Below are 21684 nucleotides of genomic sequence, written 5' to 3'. Positions count from 1 at the left end.
GCTGATTTAGGGTCCAAGTATGGCAGAAGTTGATTGGCTGAGTTCGTCTTGCCTTGGGTTTCTGTTCGTGCTGGGGGCGGGGTGAAAGCGGTAGCAGGTTCGTGTGAGTGGGTATAGGGTAGGTTGCGAGCTCCTTTCACCTCTTAAGGACCTGGGGGAGGGTCATGGGCTTGCCTGCTCCTCCCCTAGTGAAATGGATCAGGTTGTGGGGTATCTCGTCCTCCCCGCTCCAAGGACTGTAAGCTCCTCTGGGGCCCTTAGGGCACCAAGACCTCCATCGCTCCCCGGTAGGCTCTCGGGGGTGTACACCATCCAGTCCAGGTGATTTGTTACTCTAGTTTGTCAGTCTGGTCTACCACATCTTCTAGGTTCAACGTGATTTGGTTCAGTTCATTTGAATCATCATTCTTGAAAATCATCTCCGGAACGGGTATCTCCCCAACATCCTCTTCAGTAAACACCTAAGCAAAGAATTTGTTTAATCTTTCCACTATAGTCTTATCATCCCTAAGTACCCCTTTAACCCCTCAATCATCTATCTGTCCAACCTACTCCTCGCTGGCTTTCTGCTTCGGATATATTTTTAAAAGTTTTTATTATGAGTTTTTGCCTTTACAGCCAACTTATTTTCAAATTCTCTCTTAGCCTCTCTTATCAGTCTCTTGCATTTAACTTGCTAATGCTTATGCTTTATCCTATTTTCTTCTGACTGCTCATTCCAATTTTTACATGAAGATCTTTTGGCTAAAATAGCCTCTTTCACCTCACTTTTTAGCCATGCTGGCAATCGTTTGACCTGCTTTCTCCCTTTCTTAATGCATGAAATACATCTGGATTGTACTTCTAAGATGGTATTTTTTAAGTGTGCATGCCTGTTGCACACTCTTAACCTTTGTAGCTGCACTTTCCAGTTTTTTTAAACTATTTTTCTCATTTTATCAAAATTTCCCTTTTGAAAGTTTAGTGCTAGAGCCGTGGATTTACTTCCTGTCCCCCTTCCAGTCGTTAGTTCAAATTTGATCATATTATGATCACTATTGTCAAGCGGCCCCACCACCGTTACCTCTTTCACCAAATCCTGTGCCCCACTGAGAATTAGATCTAAAATTGCTCCCTCTCTCGTTGGTTCCTGAACCAATTGCTCCATAAAACTGTCATTTATTCCATCCAGAACTTTATCTCTCTAGCATGACTTGATGATTCACTTACCCAGTCAATACTGGGATAATTGAAATCTCCCATTCCCTGTATGTACCCAGATCAGTCCAGATGGCTGGGTTTTGCCTCTCTTCCAGCAGATGGATATTGGGATAATTGAAATCTCCCATTATTACTGCACTACCAATTTGGTTAGCTTCCCTAATTTCTCTTACCATTTCACTGTCCTTCTCATCATTTTAGCCAGGTGGACGGTAGTATACTCCTATCACTATACTCTCTCCAACACACAAGGGATTTCTACCCATAAAGATTCAATTGTGCATTTAGTCTCTTCAGGATCTCTATCCTTTTGGACTCTGTCATTCCAGTTATAAAGCGCTACCGAGTTGCTCCTCTCTATCATTGTGATGTAGTTTGTATCGTGGTATAGCACTGTCCCATTGGTTATCTTCCTTCCACCAGGTCTCTGAGATGCCAATTATGTCTGTCATCTTTCACTGCTATATCCTCTTAACTCTCCCATCTTACTTCTTAGACTTCTGGCAATAGCATACAAACATTTCAAAGTGTGCTTTTTGTTTGTATTAACATTCTGCCAATCAGTTGACAAAGATAAATTGGAATCTTAGCTCAGGTGAGTCTTAATTATAGGCACTTGGACTACTTTTCTTATTATTGGAATCTCTCTGTTGCAATGCCCTAACTCTAATGTTTCAATAGTATCCTTCAAAGATACCTCCCTCCGAACCATGCACAGCTGGGTGACTGTCTGCTTTCCCCTTTGATTTAGTTTAAAAGCTGCTCTATCTCCTTTTTTTATTACCTTTTCTCACCTTTCATCATCATCTAGTTATTTCACACTCTTCCAGCTGGTGAATTCAGAGCTTGTTACACAGTAGAAGGTCTACAGAAAGCCCCTCGAACAAAATGAGAGGGATTACAGTGTGCAGGAGTGCAAGAAGGATATATGTATAATGTACAACTGCAATAAAAGAACAAATCATATAAGAAAAGGGGAAAAGAACAGTAAAGGAAATCAACTTAATCTTTATAAGATGGAGCGAGGTGAGGCAGTCTAGAATATCTGGGGCTGTAATTCACAGGTAGATGTCAGGGGAGATGGAAATGGTATATGTGGATTTACAGTGTTCAAGGGGTCCATAAACTCATTTCTATCTGGGGGCTCCATTCTCTTGCTGTCATTCCCAGGGATGGGCTCTTGCTGTCGGGGGAAAGGACAAGCTTTTAGGCCCAAGACAGGTGTATCTTCCTTTGTGTGTACATTGTCCTGGCTCTTTGGGGCAGGAACAATTACAGACCAGGCATGACTTACTGGATGGGTGTTCAAATAATATTTTACTGTGATTGGCAGTAAAGCAATAAAAATGTATAAGCAACATAATGTCCAAATACATCCAGGTTTACTGATGGCCAGAGAGTACAAGTTCTTAGTGTCTCTCTTCCTGTGTAAGCATCCCTCAGGGTAGGTCGTTGAGGTGTTTGTATCCTTTTTTATATCCCATTGTGGCCGGGGTGTCCTAGCAGTGGGTAGGGTCCCTGGTTCCCACAGTAGCTGAGGTTCAGGGTGCACATTCTGATCTCTGGCCTGGATGCTGTCCTGCATCCTGGGGTGGAAACTTTGGTTGGGGTTCTCTATAGGTGTCCTCCTCCTCTTCTGTCCAACTCACATAGCAGGGGACCTTTCTGGGGGAAAGGTTTGTTCTGGAAGCAACTCTTAACTTCCAGATCTGGGCAAGGAAAGGAGGCAGAAAAATACTTCCTTCCTAAAAAGATGGCAAAACTCAATCTTAGAAAAAATACTGGAACCTTTATGTGGTGGCTGCAATGTCCTCTTGGCTGGCGAGAAGTTGTACAGCTTCCTCTTGCCCTCCTGGAGAGGGGTTTCTGTCTCCCAGAAGGTACAGGTCAAATACACAAAAATCACTGAACTCATCAAAAGGAAAAAACCTCTCTCTGTCTTCCTTCCTTCCCAGCAGTCTTTATTACAAAGACCTGGCATGACAGTGTCTCCCCTTCTCTGTGCTAGACTGAGGGCTGAACTTGGAGAACACACAAAATACTTCTTCCCTCTTCAAAACGACACTGTTTCCATTGTCCCTAGACTCGGTCGCCTTTCTGGAATGAGAATATATCACCCAGCCAGCATCAGGGGGAGGTACTGTAAGGTATGGTATATCCCTTCTAGCTGCAAGGACAGGGATCTAGGGCCATCTAGCGGAGACTAGGGATGTGCATTCATCACATCCGTTTCGGCGGGTATGCACATACCACCTCGCTGACTTTCTAGTTCATGCAGGAAATGGAGCGTGTGCATGTATTTTTAATAATGAGATACATGTAATAGTCTCCATTTTCCCGTGTGTACTAGAGGTACATGCATGTCCGCCAAAATGGATGTGATAATGCACATCCCTAATGGAGACCTCTCGGTCAGTAAGGGAAATGAGGTAGATTAAGGCTGCAAGACTAGCATAGAGTTCGGTGGCCAAGCTCGAGAGAGGCAAAACAATAGGGCCTAGGTTATGGGCCAAAGACTTCTACAAACAGCCTGGTTTGTTGAAGGGCCGGAGATCAGGTGTACGCTTGATGTCAATCCGATCCTTACCACGTATCCTTTTATACTATTCCTTCCCTCCTTTCTCTTCCTACCTGCTGTTTCTGTCTCCTCAGCCCTGCATTTATTGTCCATTCCCTCTTCCCCGTGTCCCCTCCCTCACCACATCATTTTCCTCTCCCTCCCATTCCTCCCTTCCCCTCTCACCACTGGGTAGCATTTATAAACCAGAATCCCAATGGTGGGGGGCTTGCCTTGGGCCACGGATGCTGATCTGAAAGGAGCAGGTTGGTAGTGGAGGGACTCAGCTGTCTTCTGCTGTTCCTAATGGTAATGGCTTGGAGGGAGTCGGGTAGATGCCTCCGTCTGTTTCAGAAGGGAGTCACCAACTGTCTCCCCGATTGCGTCCTTTTGGGTCCTTTGTAATTGTGAGTATGCCTTCCTTACACTAGCAGAGGAAGGAGACAATATCAACAGATTCAGTACTGCCTGCGTCAACCAGGGCTGGCCACTGTAGGAGACCCTGGGATTTGCTGGATACTTCCAGGCAACCTGGACTGGCCATTCTATGAGATAAGATGCTGGGATCAGTGGACCATCGGTCTGAGCCAGCATGGCATGATGATCTGTTTCAGTATTTTGGTACATTGCAATGTCCTTTCCAGGGAGTGGATCTAGATGGTTTCTTCTTGAGATATTTGGCAAAGGTCCAGCATCACCCTTAGTTTTTGGTTGGAATGTCATTGTTTTATGAGTGGTGGGGGGGTGATTTGAAACTATCTTCCCAGTTAGGAGTGGCACGAGTTCCTTTTGCTTGATGAATCAATAGGTAGGGGCATCTGAAACTGTTCATTTTTTTTTGCAAAAAGGAAGAATGAAGATTGTTTTCCTACGTTATCATCTGTATATTGAAGCAATATCTAGACTATGATTATCTTTACCTTAAAAATGCCGTTGGTACTAAAATTATTGTTAAGACAAGGAGCAATGCTCATAGTACACGGAATCCAAAATAGACAAGCTCCTCGGTATTTCAGTAGAATAATATTGTTCATAGGAGAGTTTTCTGTTTGTTGTCCTGACAGAATTTTATACCGCTTGAATATTTGCTCTCTTGGCACATCCATGCAGCATATGGCTGTCTTGGCACATTTGTATCATTACACAGACACTACTGCTGTTACGTCATCTCACGGAGCAGTAGATTCATTGCAACAATTGTGTTTGGTCTAGTCATGTGATCGATTTTCCTCTCTACATTGCTATTCCTGGGAGGTGCATGTAAGCATCCAAGAGAACCGGATGGTATTATTTCAAGGGAAACACTGATCTCTCTTAGGAGTAAGGTTCAATCCACCTTTTTGAGAGTTTAACAAGATATTCTCCTTAGGAATATTTTCGTGTTCTTCCACACCTCCCAGCCTAGTGGTTAGATCTCAGGGATAAAAGTTTGAATTTTGGCTTTGCTACTGAATCTCTGTAAATATGGGCATGTTGTTATCTCTTAATCCTGGTTATTATACTATCTACTAGGCAATTTTGGGAAAGTCACTGTTTCCCTGTGCCTTTGGCATGGATTCTTATTTTGGGCAATGTAGAATTAAGGGTCAGCAATCAAGTTGTAGGTGATACCAGTTTATGGGATTTAGTCATTCCCTTCCTAATAATTCCTAATATTCTGTTTGCTTTTTTGATCGCCACAGCACATTGAGCCAATGATTTCAATTTATTTATTTATTTGTTGAGTTTTATATACCGTCATTCGGTAGAGCCATCATAACGGATTCAATGTAGTACCCACTCTGACACCTAGATCTCTTTCCTATGTGGTAACTCCTAAGATATAACCTAACATTGTGTAACTATAGCATGGGTTATTTTTCCCTATATGCATCACCTTGCACTTGTCCACATTAAATTTCATCTGCCATTTGGAAGCCCAATCTTCCAGTCTTGCAAGGTCCTCCTGCAATTCATCACAATCTGCTTGAGATTTTAGTGCATAATTTTGTGTCACCCGGATGTTACGGTCCCGGGCCGTGCCCCGGTCCCTCCACCTACCTCGGGGCCGGCCTGGACTGCTGGAAGGCTTCTTCGGCGTCTAGGCCTGACCTGGCTCCTGCCGCGGTGTTTCCCCTGCGAGGGAGACGCCGCCAATCCTCGATGCCTGGCCCCGCCCCCTTAGCTCACGTGCGCATAGGGGCTCCGGATTTAAAGGGCCAGCGCGGGAAACGAAGGACAGCCCTAGAGATGATGTCAGACGCTGCTGGGATATTTAAACCCTGCAGCTGCCTCAATGCCCTGCCTTGCAACGAGGCTCCTTCTGAGTTGAGTTGTGATTCTTCTGAATTCTCTGGCTTCTGACTTCTGGCTTTCGACCTTGGCTCATCCACTGACTCTGGCTTCAGCTTCTGCCCCTGGCTTTGACTCCGGCTTCTGACTTCTGGCTTCCGACCTTGGCTCGTCCACTGACTCCGGCTTCAGCTTTCGTCCCTGGCTGGACTCTGGCTCCTGACCTCTCGCCTTCCACAGGTATCCGGTTCTTCACCTGCCAGGAGGTGTTGCCTAAGTCCCAGTGGCTCGGGTCCTCACGGGCTTCTCCCTGGGGGGGACGGGGGGACCGTGGGCTTCCGAGGGTGAAGTCTCTTCTGACCTCCTGGCTCAGCCGTTTCACTGGACTACCTCTTCAGCATCTCTCTTCAGGTCCTTGGTCGCAGAGGATCTTGCATAAGTCCAAGAGGCCCGGATTCCTACAGGCTCCTCCTGGGGGGACCTCAGGCTTCCAGTGGTGAAGCCTTCCCAGGACCACCTCTTCAGTGCCACCTCCCGGCTGCGACATCCGCTGTGGGCTCCCCACAGTGCATCACCATCCGACTCAGCCGGCCCAAGGGTCCACGAATCTAACACCGGAAATTTGATCATCTCACTCATTATACCCATTTCCAGATCATTTATATACATATTGAAAAGCACTGTCCAAGTACAGAACCCTGAGGCACTCCACTGTTTACCCTTTTCCACTGAGAAAACTGACCATTTAATCCTACTCTCTATTTCCTGTCTTTAACCAGTTTGTAATCCACGAAAGGACATCGCCTTCTATCCCATGACTTTTTATTTTTCTTAGAAGCCTCTCATGTGGGACTTTGTTGAACACCTTCTGAAAATCCAAATACAGATAGTTTAAGTTGACACCCACCCCCCTTTTTTTTAACCAATGCAAGGGACCTGTTGGAGTCAGCAGCGTGCAAACTTTGGTGAGATGGATCGATGAGAATTTAATTTACATCAGAAGAATGAAAGGACTTGAAAGGGAGAGGATTGCCAAACTAGTCAAAGGATGTAAGAAGGTATTGTACATATCCATATCATACATATCCAACACAGCAGCTGTACCTCATCTCCTTGTATATAATGTAGTCTCTGCTAAACTATCTTTATTTCCTCTGATCCCAGTTCAATAGTCCTTGTTAATTGTAACTGCTTTCTTCGACACATTATTTCTGTTTTGATGTATTTATTGCACCCCTGTTTATTTGTAAACCAGCATGATGTGATCGCTTCATGAATGCCGGTATATAAAAACCTTAAATAAATAAATAAATAAAATAGTTTCCCACAGTTTTCTGATATTTTAGTTCCTGATTTAAAAAAACCCAACCCAAACACATCTGTCATAGCTAGGTGATAGACCAGATTTAAGATCACTGGTCACAAGCTTGCCTCTAACAATGAGGAATTCACCCTCTCATGCCTTTCTCTCTCCTCCCATCTTTCACCAGCACCCCTGTTATATTCATCAGCAGGGAGCCATGAGGATCTTTTCGGGAATACTGAGATCAACATGGCTCGAATGGCTCCCAACACCCTGATGTCTGCAAGGAAAACAGTCTTTTAGAAAAACACCCCCAGCTGAGATGGCCTGTGGAACTGTTCTTTTGATACAAGATCTTAAAAATCCCCCATGTATTTGCTTGAAGTCTTGCAGCTCTTCTTGAAACACAGCTCGCATCTTCCAAACTGAGGCCAGCCCCACGTCGAGATGCTGCAGATAATGCCATCAAGAGAAACTTGGTATCTGACCCAAGTAAGGAAGTCGCAGGGTTGAAACTCACCTGGAGAATTTGGAGAACCTTGAATCATCTAAGATCAGGCCATGGAAGGTGGGCCTACCTGTTTCATAAACAGAATGTGAGGAGCAGCCCAAAGTGTGACTGGCCACCCAGATCGGTCACTTATTGAAGTTCTCTGCAGAACAGCCCATTCCTCATCTGAAGCCCTGGAGTGGATTAATGACCTTGTCACTAAACTACAATGCGCTGCCTTCTCCAGCCATGCAAAGAAGAAGACATCTCTCCATTATCATTCCCCACCCTCAGACTCCCATAGCATTGTCATCAGGTCCGAATTTATTCGTTCTAACTGCATTTTATGTCTCCCTGGAGAATTCGTTTCATTGGTGACTCAGCGGGGGAGAAGGGCTTGGGTTGACCTTTTCTGCATTGTACTACCAATATTCGCCAGAGCTGAGTCCAATTTAAATCTCTTTTTCTTTACTTTGCCACTGTCTGTGTTGCATTTAATCCAAACTGTTTGCAGCTCTGGGGGAGGGTGGTTGACTCATAGAAGCTGTGAACAATGAAGCCAGGTGGCACTGTTCATGTAATTAGAGATTAGTGATTTCTTTGTTGTGCTGTAACAGTTAGACGTACATCTCCATGTCTTAAAAAAGTAGTGGGGTGAAAAAAAAGCTATGGGAGTGATTTAAAATAGACATCTGAGAACTGGATACACCAGTCCTGTCTGCCTTCCACACGAGTAACACAGCCAGCATTTTTGGCAGTCGTGCAAAATCGTGGCTGAAAGGGGACATCACTTGTTACATACATAACAATGTGCTGCTTGGAGACAGGGCAGCAATATCCAGCCTAAAACAGCGGGGAGGCCTCGATTCCTGGACCAAGAGTTATGGGTTTTCTGGTTTGTCAGAAACCAAGACTAGAAGGGACCTCAAGACGTCATCTAATCCATCTCCCTAACTGCAGGCAGCTTCCTCCCTAACTGTACATCCCCAGATTAAATGCTTCTCTAACTTGCTGTTAGTCTCCAGTGCTGTGGATTTTACCATCTCTCTGGGTATCTTACATTACACACAAAGTTCTCCCCTACTGTTTGAAGAACTGGTCCATGTCCTCATAGGGCTGCTGTTGCATCACCCTGATGATACTGATCCTGTGAACAGAAAAACCCACACATCTCCTTTTCTCAAGGCTAAAGGAACCCAACTCCTTTCATCTTTCCTTGTGGGTCACACTTTTGCTTCTGCTGCTGAGATTGCAGTTCCCATGTCAGAAATATCAGCAAAGCGCAGTGCATCCACCATGCCATGTCATTATTGGCTCTGTTATTGATACTCTTGAAGGCAGTACACATAATTTTCCCATTGGGGAAAAAAAGTAATATAAAAAAATTATAAAAAAGGACCCCCCCATCTATGAATCCCCCTCCTCCCTGTTTAGTTTGCATGAAACAAACGATTTGAGATGCTTTGCAAAAGAAATCTGTTATTTATTTTTATTTATGTTTTTACCTCCCACTGCCCCCCTATCTTTAGAAGGCTGCAAAATGACTGGATTCTCGGCATGCACTGGAACTCTTTGATGGCTGCCTGGCTAATTAACGTCATCTGATCCTGTGAATTATAAAAATAGCGGTGGAGTTTGCGCCTCGCTCGCTCTCGCACCGGCTGTGATGTTTCCCAGCATGCAGCAGGGCAGCGCCTGGCAGATGACAGGTCCGGGGAGCGGTGCTGCTCTGTTCTGCTGCCTGGCACCAGCGCCTCTTCGCGGGTCCCGGCCGTGGTGGTCGCGCTCTGGGGAGAGGGGGGGGGGCGCGATCCTCGCTCCTTCCTGGGGCTCCGCTGGCGGTTCTTGGTTGCTGTCACGGGGAGCCACCCCCGACCCCCACCCCTCCCCCGGTGCCGGGAGCTGGCTGCTGCGCCGGTGAATCCCGGCCCCCCCCCCCCTCCTCCCTAGCCCCGGAAGAGGTGAGTGCCGCTCTCTTCTCTGCTTCTTACCTCATCCGTGCGCTGCCTGCGGGCGCGGGTACCGGGGCGTGCAAGTGTTCAGGCTGCACTTCTCTGAAACTCTTCCCCGCCGCTGCTTGAGGTGGAGCACCCCTAAAGTTATTCTGGGAGTAGCTAAGCTGGGAGAAAATGATGGGAGATGCAGAGCTTGCCAAGTGACCAGCTCCGGGCGGGGGGGGAGTTTTGGCCAATCCTGGTTTTTGAACTTACATCCCACTGCATCGTGGTATTTGTAGTCCCCGCTGCCATAGGAAATCAGCACTGCAAGGTATAAGAATGCGTCTGGGTAGGGGATGGCGGAAAGACAGGGCTGACCTGAAATCTGCCTCCTTGAAATGAGTCATTCAATAGCTTTGGATGTACTTTAAGGCTGCAAACTGCCTCCTTTTTCTGTTGGTCAGGTTGATCCAGTCCTGGTTTTACTTCATTGCATGATTGATTTTTGCTGTTGTTGTTTTGTTTTTTTTTAAGGGAAATTGGAACTAGAGGTCCACGCATGCAGTGCAGTAAAACCAGGGCCAGATCAGCTAACCAACAAAAATGGAGTCAGTGGGGAAACCCTAGAAATGCTGTTGGGGGTCAGTGTTAGGGGGGGGCACCCTTCCTGCCAACTGGGGGAAATCGTATAAAACCCACCTCGGATTTTATAGGATTTCTAGGGTGGGATTTGGTTGGGAAGTGAGACAGCTGCATGGGGCTGGGAGAAGAGGGGTTTGGGGGTGGGGTGACTGCTGGAACAGTAAATACATGTCTGCTAAAATAATGTTCCTAAGGTATTTTGTTCTGTTTCTGTTACAAAAGGGGCATCTGGTGTTTACACTACCAGCCCCCAGATCATTCTCAAAATATCATTGTGACAGGATGGGGGTTGAGTGGCAAAACAGAAAAGGGACAGGTGGCTCATTTATCTAAACTTAGCATGGTCCTGATATATGTGTGTGTGTGTATGTGTGTCATTCCCCCAGTGCTGTCTCCACACGCTTTCTGCTATTTGTGTGTATTGTCTGTGTGTGCTTATGTGCCCCTGCCATATGTTTGTGTGTACTGTCTGCTGTGTATGTGTCTCTTTATTCTCTGTTTGTGTTTGTGTACAGCCCAGCTCAATGTGCACGTGCTTGAATCTGTACATCCTATGTGTGTATGACCCTTCTTTGTACCCGATATATGTGTGTCATTTGCCCAGTGCTGTGGCTGTGTACTTTCTTTTGTATGTGATCCTGCCATGCATGTCTGTGTTTCTGTACCCTCAGACATTTGTGTTGTGTGCATCCCAGCTCAGTGGGGGTGTGCTTGTGTAACCCTCTCCTCAGTCCGTCTTAAGATAAGGGAGTTACACAGAACAGTGCCCCACGTTGGGTGTCAGTCTGTGTTACTCCTTTCCAGGTCTTGCCCTATGGTGAGGGGGGGCTCACTCAGTTCCGCAGCTGAGTCCTAACTCCCTCCTTACAACCTTGGGAGTGAGAAATTCTCTTTCAGGGCCTGACACTGCAGATTTTCCCAATCAGAGATCTTCACATGGTGATGGTGTTTCAGCAGGACAAGCTATACTGAGCACGTCTTCAATGAAAATAACTTCACATCAGTGCAATTATCTGGTGTGGCATCCATATTAAACAAACCTTCAGAAAGTAAATCTGCTCTTCCCTGGAATGTTCCCTGAGGTTCTCTCCTAGATTTTAGGGCTCTTCCTTTTTACCTAAGATTCTGCTTTGTACCTGGGATCCATTGCTTGTTCTCGGCTGTTAACTCCATTCCTGCCCTCTGCAACTTAACAGGTTGGCACTGATTCCACTGTCTACGCTGGTTCAGAACCGGATGGCTAGCTCGCGTTTCCTCCCCGACAAAAGCTTTCTGTGCTGTGGGTACTGAGTCCCTCGGGCTGAGTAACACTGGAGTGAACCTCCAAGTTTCCAAAATCCACTGCGCAACCTCCAGTCACAACGGGTCCCCCCTCCAAACTCTTAGCTGGCTCTCCCCTTCAAGAACCTTGAGGAAAAATGAGGCTTTTGTCAGGCTTTTGGGCTACTTCTTTCTTCTGCTAGGAAGGGTAAATTTAATTTAATTTCAAAATAAAAAAACTACAAAAAATGAGCCCCAGCTCCCTAGCCCCAGCAGAGGGCTAGTATTGACTCTGGAAACAAGTCCCAGGATATTGGGCCTGCAGATCTAGTGCAGGGGAGATGGAGCCATAAAGCTCCTTGAACCCCTGTCTGAACAACTCCTGAAACACTTAAGGGTCACTCACTAACTTAAAACTGAACTGGACCATTGCACCAACCACCACTGGAGGTGCTGTGGACAGTGCTTGGGATCGGCCACTGTTAGAAACAGGACCCTGGGCTTGATGGACCTTTGGTCTGACCCAGTATGGCAAGTCTTATGCTCTCTGACCTAAGCGGCGTAGTCTGACCCTTCTAATGAGACGCCCTCCGCCGCGAGGTTCCCTTTACGGTCTCACGCTTGGATCTGTAGGTGCACGGCCCTTGCCCTGTATCTGGCCTGTTGCACGCGCCTGCCTTCTCTGTTACTTCGTGTGCACCTCCATGTGTGCGTCCCTTCCAGCCAGAACCTCCTGCAATCACAGGTTTGGCTCTTAGGGCACCTCCAGGTTAGACAGTTTTGTAAAAATAAAGACTGTGTGTTTTGTTTTAAATTTTGCTAGCTAGGCCGAGAGCTCCAAGCTTTCTGACTCTGCCTTTTCACAAAAAAAAAATACAATTTATTTTCTTTTATTTATTTATTCAAGCATTTGATCCTCTGCCTTTCTCCAAAGCGGATTGCAATCGGACAAGGACTCGTGATAACATTCGTTCCAGGGTCATGTGCTGTAATCCTTCACTTAGTCTGGGGAGCACTTGATAAGGCTTCCTCACGAGGGAATGGTCTGGGGAAGCCTTGCCTTGCTTTCCTTTGGACGGTGCGAGGTGAAGGGCTGGGGGCGCGTTGTTCCAGATTTTGGGTGCACGGCGGCTGAAAGCCCAAAGTCTTGTGCAGGCCACTTTCACAGAAATCAGAGGAAAGGGCCTTTTGGAAGGGTGGTGGGTGGTATAAGAGACAAAACGATGAGGGAGGTACTCATGGGCCTGCTTATTCGCATATTTAAAGACGGAAGTAAAGGGTTTTAAATGTAATCCTAGTTTCTACCAGGAGCCAATGCATTTTATGTAATATTGGGATTACGTGCTCTGCTACTTTGGCTCCCTACCAAGATTTTGGCCGCAGTATTTGGCAAGAGTTGGAGGCATTTCATACTGTAGTGGGAAATACTATTCAGTAGAGTTAAAATAGTCGATCCGGTTGGGGATTAGTGGATGAATTACTGCAGTTAGGTTGTGTTGATCAAGGTAGTTTCCTCATTGGCGGACCTGGCATAGATACATGAAGGAAGCTCTTACTACCTTTGAGCTATGGGATTCCATCCTAAGGTTTGTCGCGTCGAATTCCGAGGCACGAAGGTGGGCTCCTGACAGAGAAGGCAGGGGAAGCAGGGGATGAACTCGGTGGTGCAGCCAGAGGCGGTCCAGTTTAGATGGCTTTCGTGTAAGTTTGTGGTTGCCGCAGTATGACAGCTATTAGGATTAGCAATGGAAGAGGCTTGCTCAGGTCCGGTTTTTAAAAAGAAAATTTCAGACTTTTAACATTTTGATCGTTTTACCTCTCGTGTCTTGGGAGTTCTGAATCCAAATGCGTGGGCTGCCATTGCATGATGACCGTGAGTCCTCCCTCCCCTCCGCTCCGCCGGGGAGCTGCGAACGCTCAGCCCTGACCAGCCTGGGGAGTGGCGATTGAACCCAGGTCCCTCCTGCATGACTACGGGGCCTCGGGGCCGGTGCAAACCGTGCCACCAATGTGAAGCTGGACACTTATTAGCCTCAGGAGGCTGGAGCGCTAGGGCCGTCATTCCTGCAGTTGAGTAACAACTGCTTTGGCCCTTCAGCTGCACCAGCCAGGGCAACAGGGCACCCCCACCGCCCTGGATTTTGATGCTAAGCACAGCCACCTTATTAATGCAGATGTCTGGGCTGGCGCTGTGCCATCATGGAGACAGGACCTGAACTTACCAATTGTCATGGCAAAACGGTGTGGCCATCTAGAGACCAACATACAGGCAGCTGACCACATAAAACCGCTGTGTTCATGCGCTCTGGCCATCTCGGCTCTGCGAGTAGGAGAGGCTGAAGCAACAGCGTCGGGTTGGATGCTGCAGCTAGGGTGAGCTCCCCAGCCTTGTCAACCGAAGTCAACAGGTTGATCATTGGCCTTTATTGATGGGGAAGGAGGTGTGGAAAATCAAAGTATACAACGGATTTAAAAAGTGGAAATTCATGTATAAAAATGGCATCAGCGTGTTCGAGTTGTAGCCTAAATGAACAATACAAACTTCAGAGTCCTGGTCACCATGGCAACTGTAACAGCATGGTTTTTGTATTATTATGACATCACATGATATCGCAAATGCTTTTCTATGACATCGTCCCAGAATTATGTGACATGCAAAAAGGAGAGGCATAGGAAGGTGGGAAATGGGAGAGGAGCTGGGGGCATATGGGGCAGATGCCACCAGGAGGAGGAATATTTGGGAGATGGACACTTGAATGGTGTGATATGAAGGAAAGAAGCCCAGGGATAAGAGACACAGAAGGTGCAGGAAGGAGATTGGGGGAGAGGAATGGGAAGAAGAGTAACATGGACATAGGCAAAGGGACCCTCCCTTTTAAGTGTATCTTAAGTACAGGGGAAAAGAACGTTCTGGAATAGTCTGGTATATTTTACATTATTGAGCTATTGAGAAGCAAGAGCTGGGGAAAGCAGGATTTTCTATGGGATAACAATCTGGAGTCTCTAACTTGCTAAACTATTTTGCTTGCAATTGGGATTATGAGAGAGATTTATAGTGCAATTTTATAAAGGATCTACGTGCAGAAATCCTGGTTTCTGCAGATAAAAATACCCGTTTGAAAATCAATTCAGGGTTGTCTGTTCGTAAAAGGGGCAAAACATGATTTCACGCATAATTTCACGTGCATAGTGAGCAAGCGTTCGAGGGAGTGGAGTTGGGGGCAGAGAGAGGATTTCCAGGCACACTTTCGATTTTCAGAAGTATGTGTGTGAATCCACTTGCACAAAGTTATACCTGCTCTCGAGTGTGTACGGTGCAGGTGGTTCAGCGCATACCCTGGAATTTTCAAAGTGGATTTATGCGTTTAAGTCCACTTTGAAAATTCTGGCGGGTTAAAAAGTACCTGTGGTCTTTTTCCTACGCAGGCTGTTTGAAAATTACCTTCCCTAAATATAATCATTTCTATTTGGGAGTATGATTGAGCTGAGAATACAGTATAACTTTAGGTATATTATTTGCTGCTTGAGAGTATGAACATTTTAAAGCATACTATTTAGCTCTCTGAGAGTGTGACAGCGCTGTTTCCTTGTTTGCAATTGAATAACAGCTAATTTGTTTGAAGCGTCAGTCATTACAGGAACTATTGGGATACAGATAAATAGGAAGGCAATGGTAGAATAAATCTGTCTTGAGGGAGATGCACTGGATAAAAACTGTGGTCTGTAACTTACTAAAGTATTTGGGATAGAGATTTAAAGTATAGTATTTGCTGTTTGGGAGTGTGATAGAGTTTTCAGGTATATTTTCTGTTTGGTAGTGTGATAACATTTTGCATACTCTCTGGCTTTTTGAGAGTATGATAGTTCTGTTTCCCTGTTTATTTTTCCCACCCACCTATCTCAAATCTACATTTATAGACTATTGTGCAATTGGGGTAATTTTCAAAAGGATTTATACAAATATAAATAGCATATATCACAGCAATTTTCAAAAGTGCACTTGTGTGTGTAAAACTTATTGACAATTCAATAACATAGAGCGAAGCAGTTTCCAAAACCCCACTTATGCACATAAAACCTTTTGAAAATGACTCCCTTAGGGTGCTGGAAGAAAATTTACATAATAGGAATTAACTAGTACTTTGGACAAATAAGTGCAAAATAAACCCTAGCTGAAATTTAAAAAGAAATAGGTTAATTTTCAGGGATGTACTTTGGTTGGAATCAAAGCAATGTTCACCAAAAAAAAAAGAAATTCAACTTGGTTTGGGTTTTGTTTAAAAAAAAACAGTTTAATTTGGGACCGCTGCACACCATTGAAGACTCTTCAGGGGCAGTCGCTTTTGCCCTGCTGTTACCATTGTAGAACATGGCGCCAGTCAACCCAAGCTTGGCACCATTGGATATAATCAGGCATGGGGCTGGCTGGCGTTAGTACTGCTGGCCTTGTTTCTACATTTACATCGATGCCTTCTGACTCTGAAGAGCCTTCGAAGCCTAAAGCTGTACTAAGAAGTTGGGCTGTTGGACGCGGCAGCACAGGAGTTATTTTTTTGTGGTGGTTCAGAGTGCACTGAGGGGGAGGCTGGAGCTGACTTATTTGTTTTATTTCATTTTTTTTCTCTTTGATTATAAGCAAAACAAACAAAAAAATTCCCCCCCCACACAAAATGTCTGTGCACACTGGTATCAGTTACGTTTTTTTGGCTACAAACCAAAACGTTAAATTTACTTAAGAAATTATTTTTTTATAATAGCATAAAAGGACGCAGACAGCGAGATGGAGTCTACCCATCTCTTGCACCGAGTGCCGTGTATCTAATTAGCTGCCTGTGAGGGGGAGGTTATGTGTTTGCATGCGGTGCAAAGAGCTCGTGGCTGTCGGAGAACAAGGCCAAACGCTGGAGGCTGGAATGGCAGACCTGGAGGAGCCGAGGCAGAAAGCGCAGTATATAGAGGAGACTTTCAGGGACACAGTAGAGCAGTCCCACCCCTATGTTGCGATCCTGTAGCTAGGACCTGCCCTCCAGGTGATGAGCTATCCTCTTACATTGTGAGATTGTCTCCAAAGGGTTGTGCCCGGGTGGCACGCGATAGGACTGCCATTATTGGTGGTTCGATCACCAGAAATGTAGATAGCCTGGTGGCTGGTGCTCTGCTTATTTGGTGTGAAGGTGGCAGGACCTCGGGTGTCACCTAAATAGAACTTTAGAGAGTGCTGAGGAGAACCTGTGGTTACCAATGAGATAGGAAAGTGTAGGAGAGAGGTTCTGGAAGCCAAACTTAGGATTTTGATTAGGGAAACTGAAATGCAGAACCTGCAGGACAGCATTCTCGGAAATGCTCCCTGGTTCCACATGCAGGAAGGTTGAGCTGCGGAGTCTCAATGCACAGCTGAAACAATAGTGTAAGGTTTTACGTTTCTTAGGAACCAGGGAACATTTTGGGGAAAGAAGAACCTATTGTGACCGAATGGGCTGCCTTCTCGTACTAATAAGTCGTTTTAAAGTTGCTCTATCTCCTTCTTAGATCAGGGAAAGCTGACAGTTGCTCAGGATACTTTGCATCAAAGTTATCTTCAACGAATATTCTTAAAACATAGAAGTCAGAATTTCCTGCCAGAGAGAAGGTAATAAAAAGTGAGGTAGCTCAGGTGCACTTAAATGAAGAGTAGACAAATCTGAATATTTCAAACTTACTCGAATCACCCACTAACAATAAGGAGGCTGTGATTGGGGATGAAAGACACAGATTTACTTGTCTGTAAACAAATGCCAGAAGTCTACAAAACAAGATTGGAGAGTTAGAACGCAGTAGGATGTGCACTTGTTTTCTCTGATTCGGCGGTACTCGTGTACCTCACTGACTTTATGGTTCACGCGGGGAAACAGAGAGCATGCCTGTAGTTTTAATAATGAGATGCACGCATACTGTGTTTCTCCACATGTACCACAGTCAGCGCGTACCATGGAATCAGAGGAAACTAATGCACATCCCTAGAGCCTATGGCACTGAATGAAGATATAGACTTAATAGGAATCAAAGAAGATAACCAATGGGACACAGTGATAGCAGGGTACAAAATATATGAAAATGACAAGGCAGATAGAATTGGGGATAGGGTGGCACTATATGTAAAGGATGCAATCAAACAGGAAACAAACTGCATTCTGGGATATCTATGGCCAGATATTCCATGTGAGATGGGGAAAAGTATATATAACAGTAGGAGATACTATCGTCCTCCTGACCAGGATGATGAAACAGACTGTGAAATGCTAATCATTTTCTTGATACAATAAAGGGGATTTCAATTACCCCAATACTGATTGGGTGACCATCTTGTCAGGGTTTGCAAGGAGATAACGTTTTCAGATGCCCTGGAACTGGTGCAAGGGGGTAATGGTGGTGGGGTCATTTGGCAATGGTGATCATAATGCCTCAAAGTGAGCTAATTGTGAGAAGCTGCAGGAGAATGTTTATGGAACTGGGGAACTGGACATCTAAATGGCAGATGAAAGTTAATGTGGACAAGTTCAGAGTAGTGCACATAAGGAAACATAATCCCAACTATTTATACATAATGTTGGGCTCCATATTAGGAGTTGCCAGGAAAAGGACCTTGAGGCCATTGTGGACAACATGTCGACATCGTCGGCTCAGTGTGCGGTGGCCGCCAAAAAAGCAAATAGAATGTTGGGAATTATTTGTAAAGGAATAGAAAACTGGGAATATAATAGGGATCCTGTATCGCTCCATGGCGTGCTATTCTGGTCAGCTCATCTCAAAATAGTTTTAGCAGAACTAGAACAAGAACAGAGAAGGGCCAACATAGAAACATAGAAATGACGGCAGAAGAAGACCAATCGGCCCATCCAGTCTGCCCAGCAAGCTTCACACTTCTTTTTTTCTCATACTTATCTGTTTCTCTTGGCTCCTAGTAACCTTTGGTTCTATTTCCCTTCCACCCCCACCATTAATGCAGAGAGCAGTGATGGAGCTGCATCCAAGTGAAATATCAAGCTTGATTAGTTAGGGGTAGTAACCGCCGCAATAAGCAAACTACACCCATACTTATTTGTTTACCCAGACTATTTTATTCAGCCCTTATTGGTTGTTTTACTTCTCCCCTGCCGTTGAAGCAGAGAGCTATGCTGGATATGCGTGAAGTATTAGTTTTACTTCTCCCCTGCTGTTGAAGCAGAGAGCTATGCTGGATATGCATGAAGTATCAGTTTTACTTCTCCCCTGCCGTTGAAGCAGAGAGCTATGCTGGATATGCGTGAAGTATTAGTTTTACTTCTCCCCTGCTGTTGAAGCAGAGAGCTATGCTGGATATGCATGAAGTATCAGTTTTACTTCTCCCCTGCCGTTGAAGCAGAGAGCTATGCTGGATATGCGTGAAGTATTAGTTTTACTTCTCCCCTGCCGTTGAAGCAGAGAGCTATGCTGGATATGCGTGAAGTATTAGTTTTTCTTCTCCCCTGCCGTTGAAGCAGAGAGCTATGCTGGATATGCGTGAACTATTAGTTTTACTTCTCCCCTGCCGTTGAAGCAGAGAGCTATGCTAGATATGCGTGAAGTATTAGTTTTTCTTCTACCCTGCTGTTGAAGCAGAGAGCTATGCTGGATATGTATTGAGAGTGAAGTGTCTGTCTTCCTCCCCTGCCGTTGAAGCAGAGAGCTATGCTGGATATGCGTGAACTATTAGTTTTACTTCTCCCCTGCCGTTGAAGCAGAGAGCTATGCTGGATATGCGTGAACTATTAGTTTTACTTTTCCCTTGCCGTTGAAGCAGAGAGCTATGCTGGATATGCGTGAAGTATTAGTTTTACTTCTTCCCTGCCGTTGAAGCAGAGAGCCATGCTGGATATGCGTGACCTATTAGTTTTACTTTTCCCTTGCCGTTGAAGGAGAAAGCTATGCTGGATATGCGTGAAGTATTAGTTTTACTTCTCCCCTGCTGTTGAAGCAGAGAGCTATGCTGGATATGTGTGAAGTATTAGTTTTACTTCTCCCTTGCCGTTGAAGCAGAGAGCTATGTTGGATATGTATTGAAAGTGAAGTATGCATTGAAAGCCACATTATCTATCAACAAAATGGTTATGGGATGGATCAGACTCCCTTATGAAGAAAGGCTAAAGAGGTTAGGAAAGGTTATTTACACTCTGATAGTCTGAAACTAATAGCTAGCAGATTTAAAAGAAATGTAAGAGTATTTTTTTCAGTCAGCACCAAAGCTATGAATACCGATTGCAGAAAATGCGGGTGAAGGCTTGCAGTATAACTGAATTTTAAAAAGATTTGGAATGACAGAGCTGTAAATAAGTATTAGCCAGATAGTGTTTGGTTTTTCCGCTTGTTAATTCTTTGGGAGAGCAACCTGGAACAGACTTTCATAGGGGGACTGGCCAGGTACTTCCCGATGACTGGCCGCTGGATTGGGCTCGATTGGACCATTGGTTTGATCCAGCACGGCACTTCTTCTGTTCTTAAACCCAGAATTCGATGGCAGATAAGTAAGACCTGCGTCGTCTGACTTTTCTTCCTGTCGTAGGACCCAGGACCCCACCAACTAAGGTGCGTCTGTGCTTATTCCATAATTTACAGCGTTTGCCTCCACCACCTCCAGTTGGGGCCGGAGTTGGGACACCCCTCAACTTCCCAGCCAGAGGAGGCTAATACACCCCGAGCACCTCTACTTCCACCGGTTCTGACTGAGTGAAGGTAGGAATAAGAATCAAGCTGCTAACAGTTTGCCTACACTCATACTTCCCCATTCAACTCTAGTTATCCAGCCGCTTTCCCCCAACACCAGATCATGTGGGGCTCAGATTTCATCCAATCCAGTTCCCCCCACCTCTGACTGAACGTCCTCGCTCCATCAACCCGAAGATCAGTCCTGGGAGCCCCTTCTTTCTAGAATACCAGCAGCCTATTTAATGGCAAAGCCATTTCCAGAGGGAGTCCAGCAAAAGATGGATTCATTGCAGAGCCAGCCTCTGTTTCAGATGTCACAAACATTCCCACAGTGACGCTGGCTGTCATCATCCCAGAGTTTGGTAATACTTCAGGAGACATTTCTATAAAAAGGTCATCGCTTTATTTCATAGAAAGGACAGTGGAGACACTTGAGGCAGGCGCTGAAAACCCAAGGAGGCCTAAATCATGTTAATTTAATAAATGCTAGGGTTTGACTTGCACGGATTCAGGAGTGATGACGTTTCTCCTGCTCCAAAATCATGCAATGTGGACTGGTACTAGCCTGATGTATGTAAATCAATAAAGAGGGCTGAGACGGTGGCACCCTAGAGAATCAACTGCAGACATCGGCCATTCAGGCTAAGAGCCTGAATGGCTTGGTGGTGGGTGAGGGGCTGCAGCCACCACCTGCCAGCTGTCATCTCCTGCTCAGGCTGAGAGGGAGGGAATCAACAACCCCCCCCCCCCCTGCACAGACTGAAAGTGGGGAGGGGAAGTTACCTGCAAGCTTCTCTTGTTCTGAGGGAGTTGAAGGCTCCTGGAGGTGGGGATTCAGCTGTAGATGTTGCTTTTTCACACCGAGCCAGAACCCCCCCCCCCCGGTGCTTTAATGCCAGTGGGGAGCACCTTGTGCCAGCCCTTTCTGCATAGCACGGGCAGCATTATTGAATGCGAGACGAGCTGATCGCTGCCCGCTCCGAGACTTCTGCTCAGATGGCAGCAAACAGCATTTTCTTCTCGCCCCTTTATTTAAAAGAATTTTGTTTGCCTGCCCCGGCGACAAACTCCAGGCAGTTTTACACGTAAGACGTTGTTCTATCATTCACAAAACTGGCGTCACGGGAGCATTAAGTAAGGAAGAGCAAAAGTCCGGTCATAAGTCGGCACCCGTCTACGCTGGGATGAAAGCGGGCGCAGAATCTGCACGAGGAGCCTTGGGCGACTTCACTTAAAGCCGTAAAGGTGCGGGGGGGAGGGGGTGGCGGGTGTTTGACAAACTCATGTGAATGGCGCAAAGCGATGGATATCACAAGAGGCAAAC

The 21684-nt window shown here is 45.8% G+C and overlaps 1 protein-coding gene and 1 long non-coding RNA gene across 2 annotated transcripts in view; both read left to right on the top strand.

Moving 5' to 3' along the window:
• Positions 1-133: 133 nt before the first annotated feature.
• LOC115082431 lies at positions 134-8453 on the top strand. The gene is made up of 3 exons (XR_003854166.1): positions 134-321; positions 6961-7086; positions 7519-8453. It is a non-coding gene; the product is annotated as an uncharacterized LOC115082431 (long non-coding RNA).
• A 1022-nt stretch (positions 8454-9475) lies between these two features.
• LOC115082429 (liprin-alpha-2-like) overlaps positions 9476-21684 on the top strand; it is a gene marked incomplete at its 3' end in the record, with an annotated part of 61107 nt that continues 48898 nt past the window's right edge. The window contains 1 exon segment of the mRNA XM_029586660.1: positions 9476-9782.

The sequence above is a fragment of the Rhinatrema bivittatum genome, unplaced genomic scaffold (genome assembly GCF_901001135.1).
Source record: "Rhinatrema bivittatum unplaced genomic scaffold, aRhiBiv1.1, whole genome shotgun sequence".
Taxonomy (NCBI): Eukaryota; Metazoa; Chordata; class Amphibia; order Gymnophiona; family Rhinatrematidae; genus Rhinatrema; species Rhinatrema bivittatum.
This window is presented reverse-complemented; position numbering and strand designations above follow the sequence as displayed.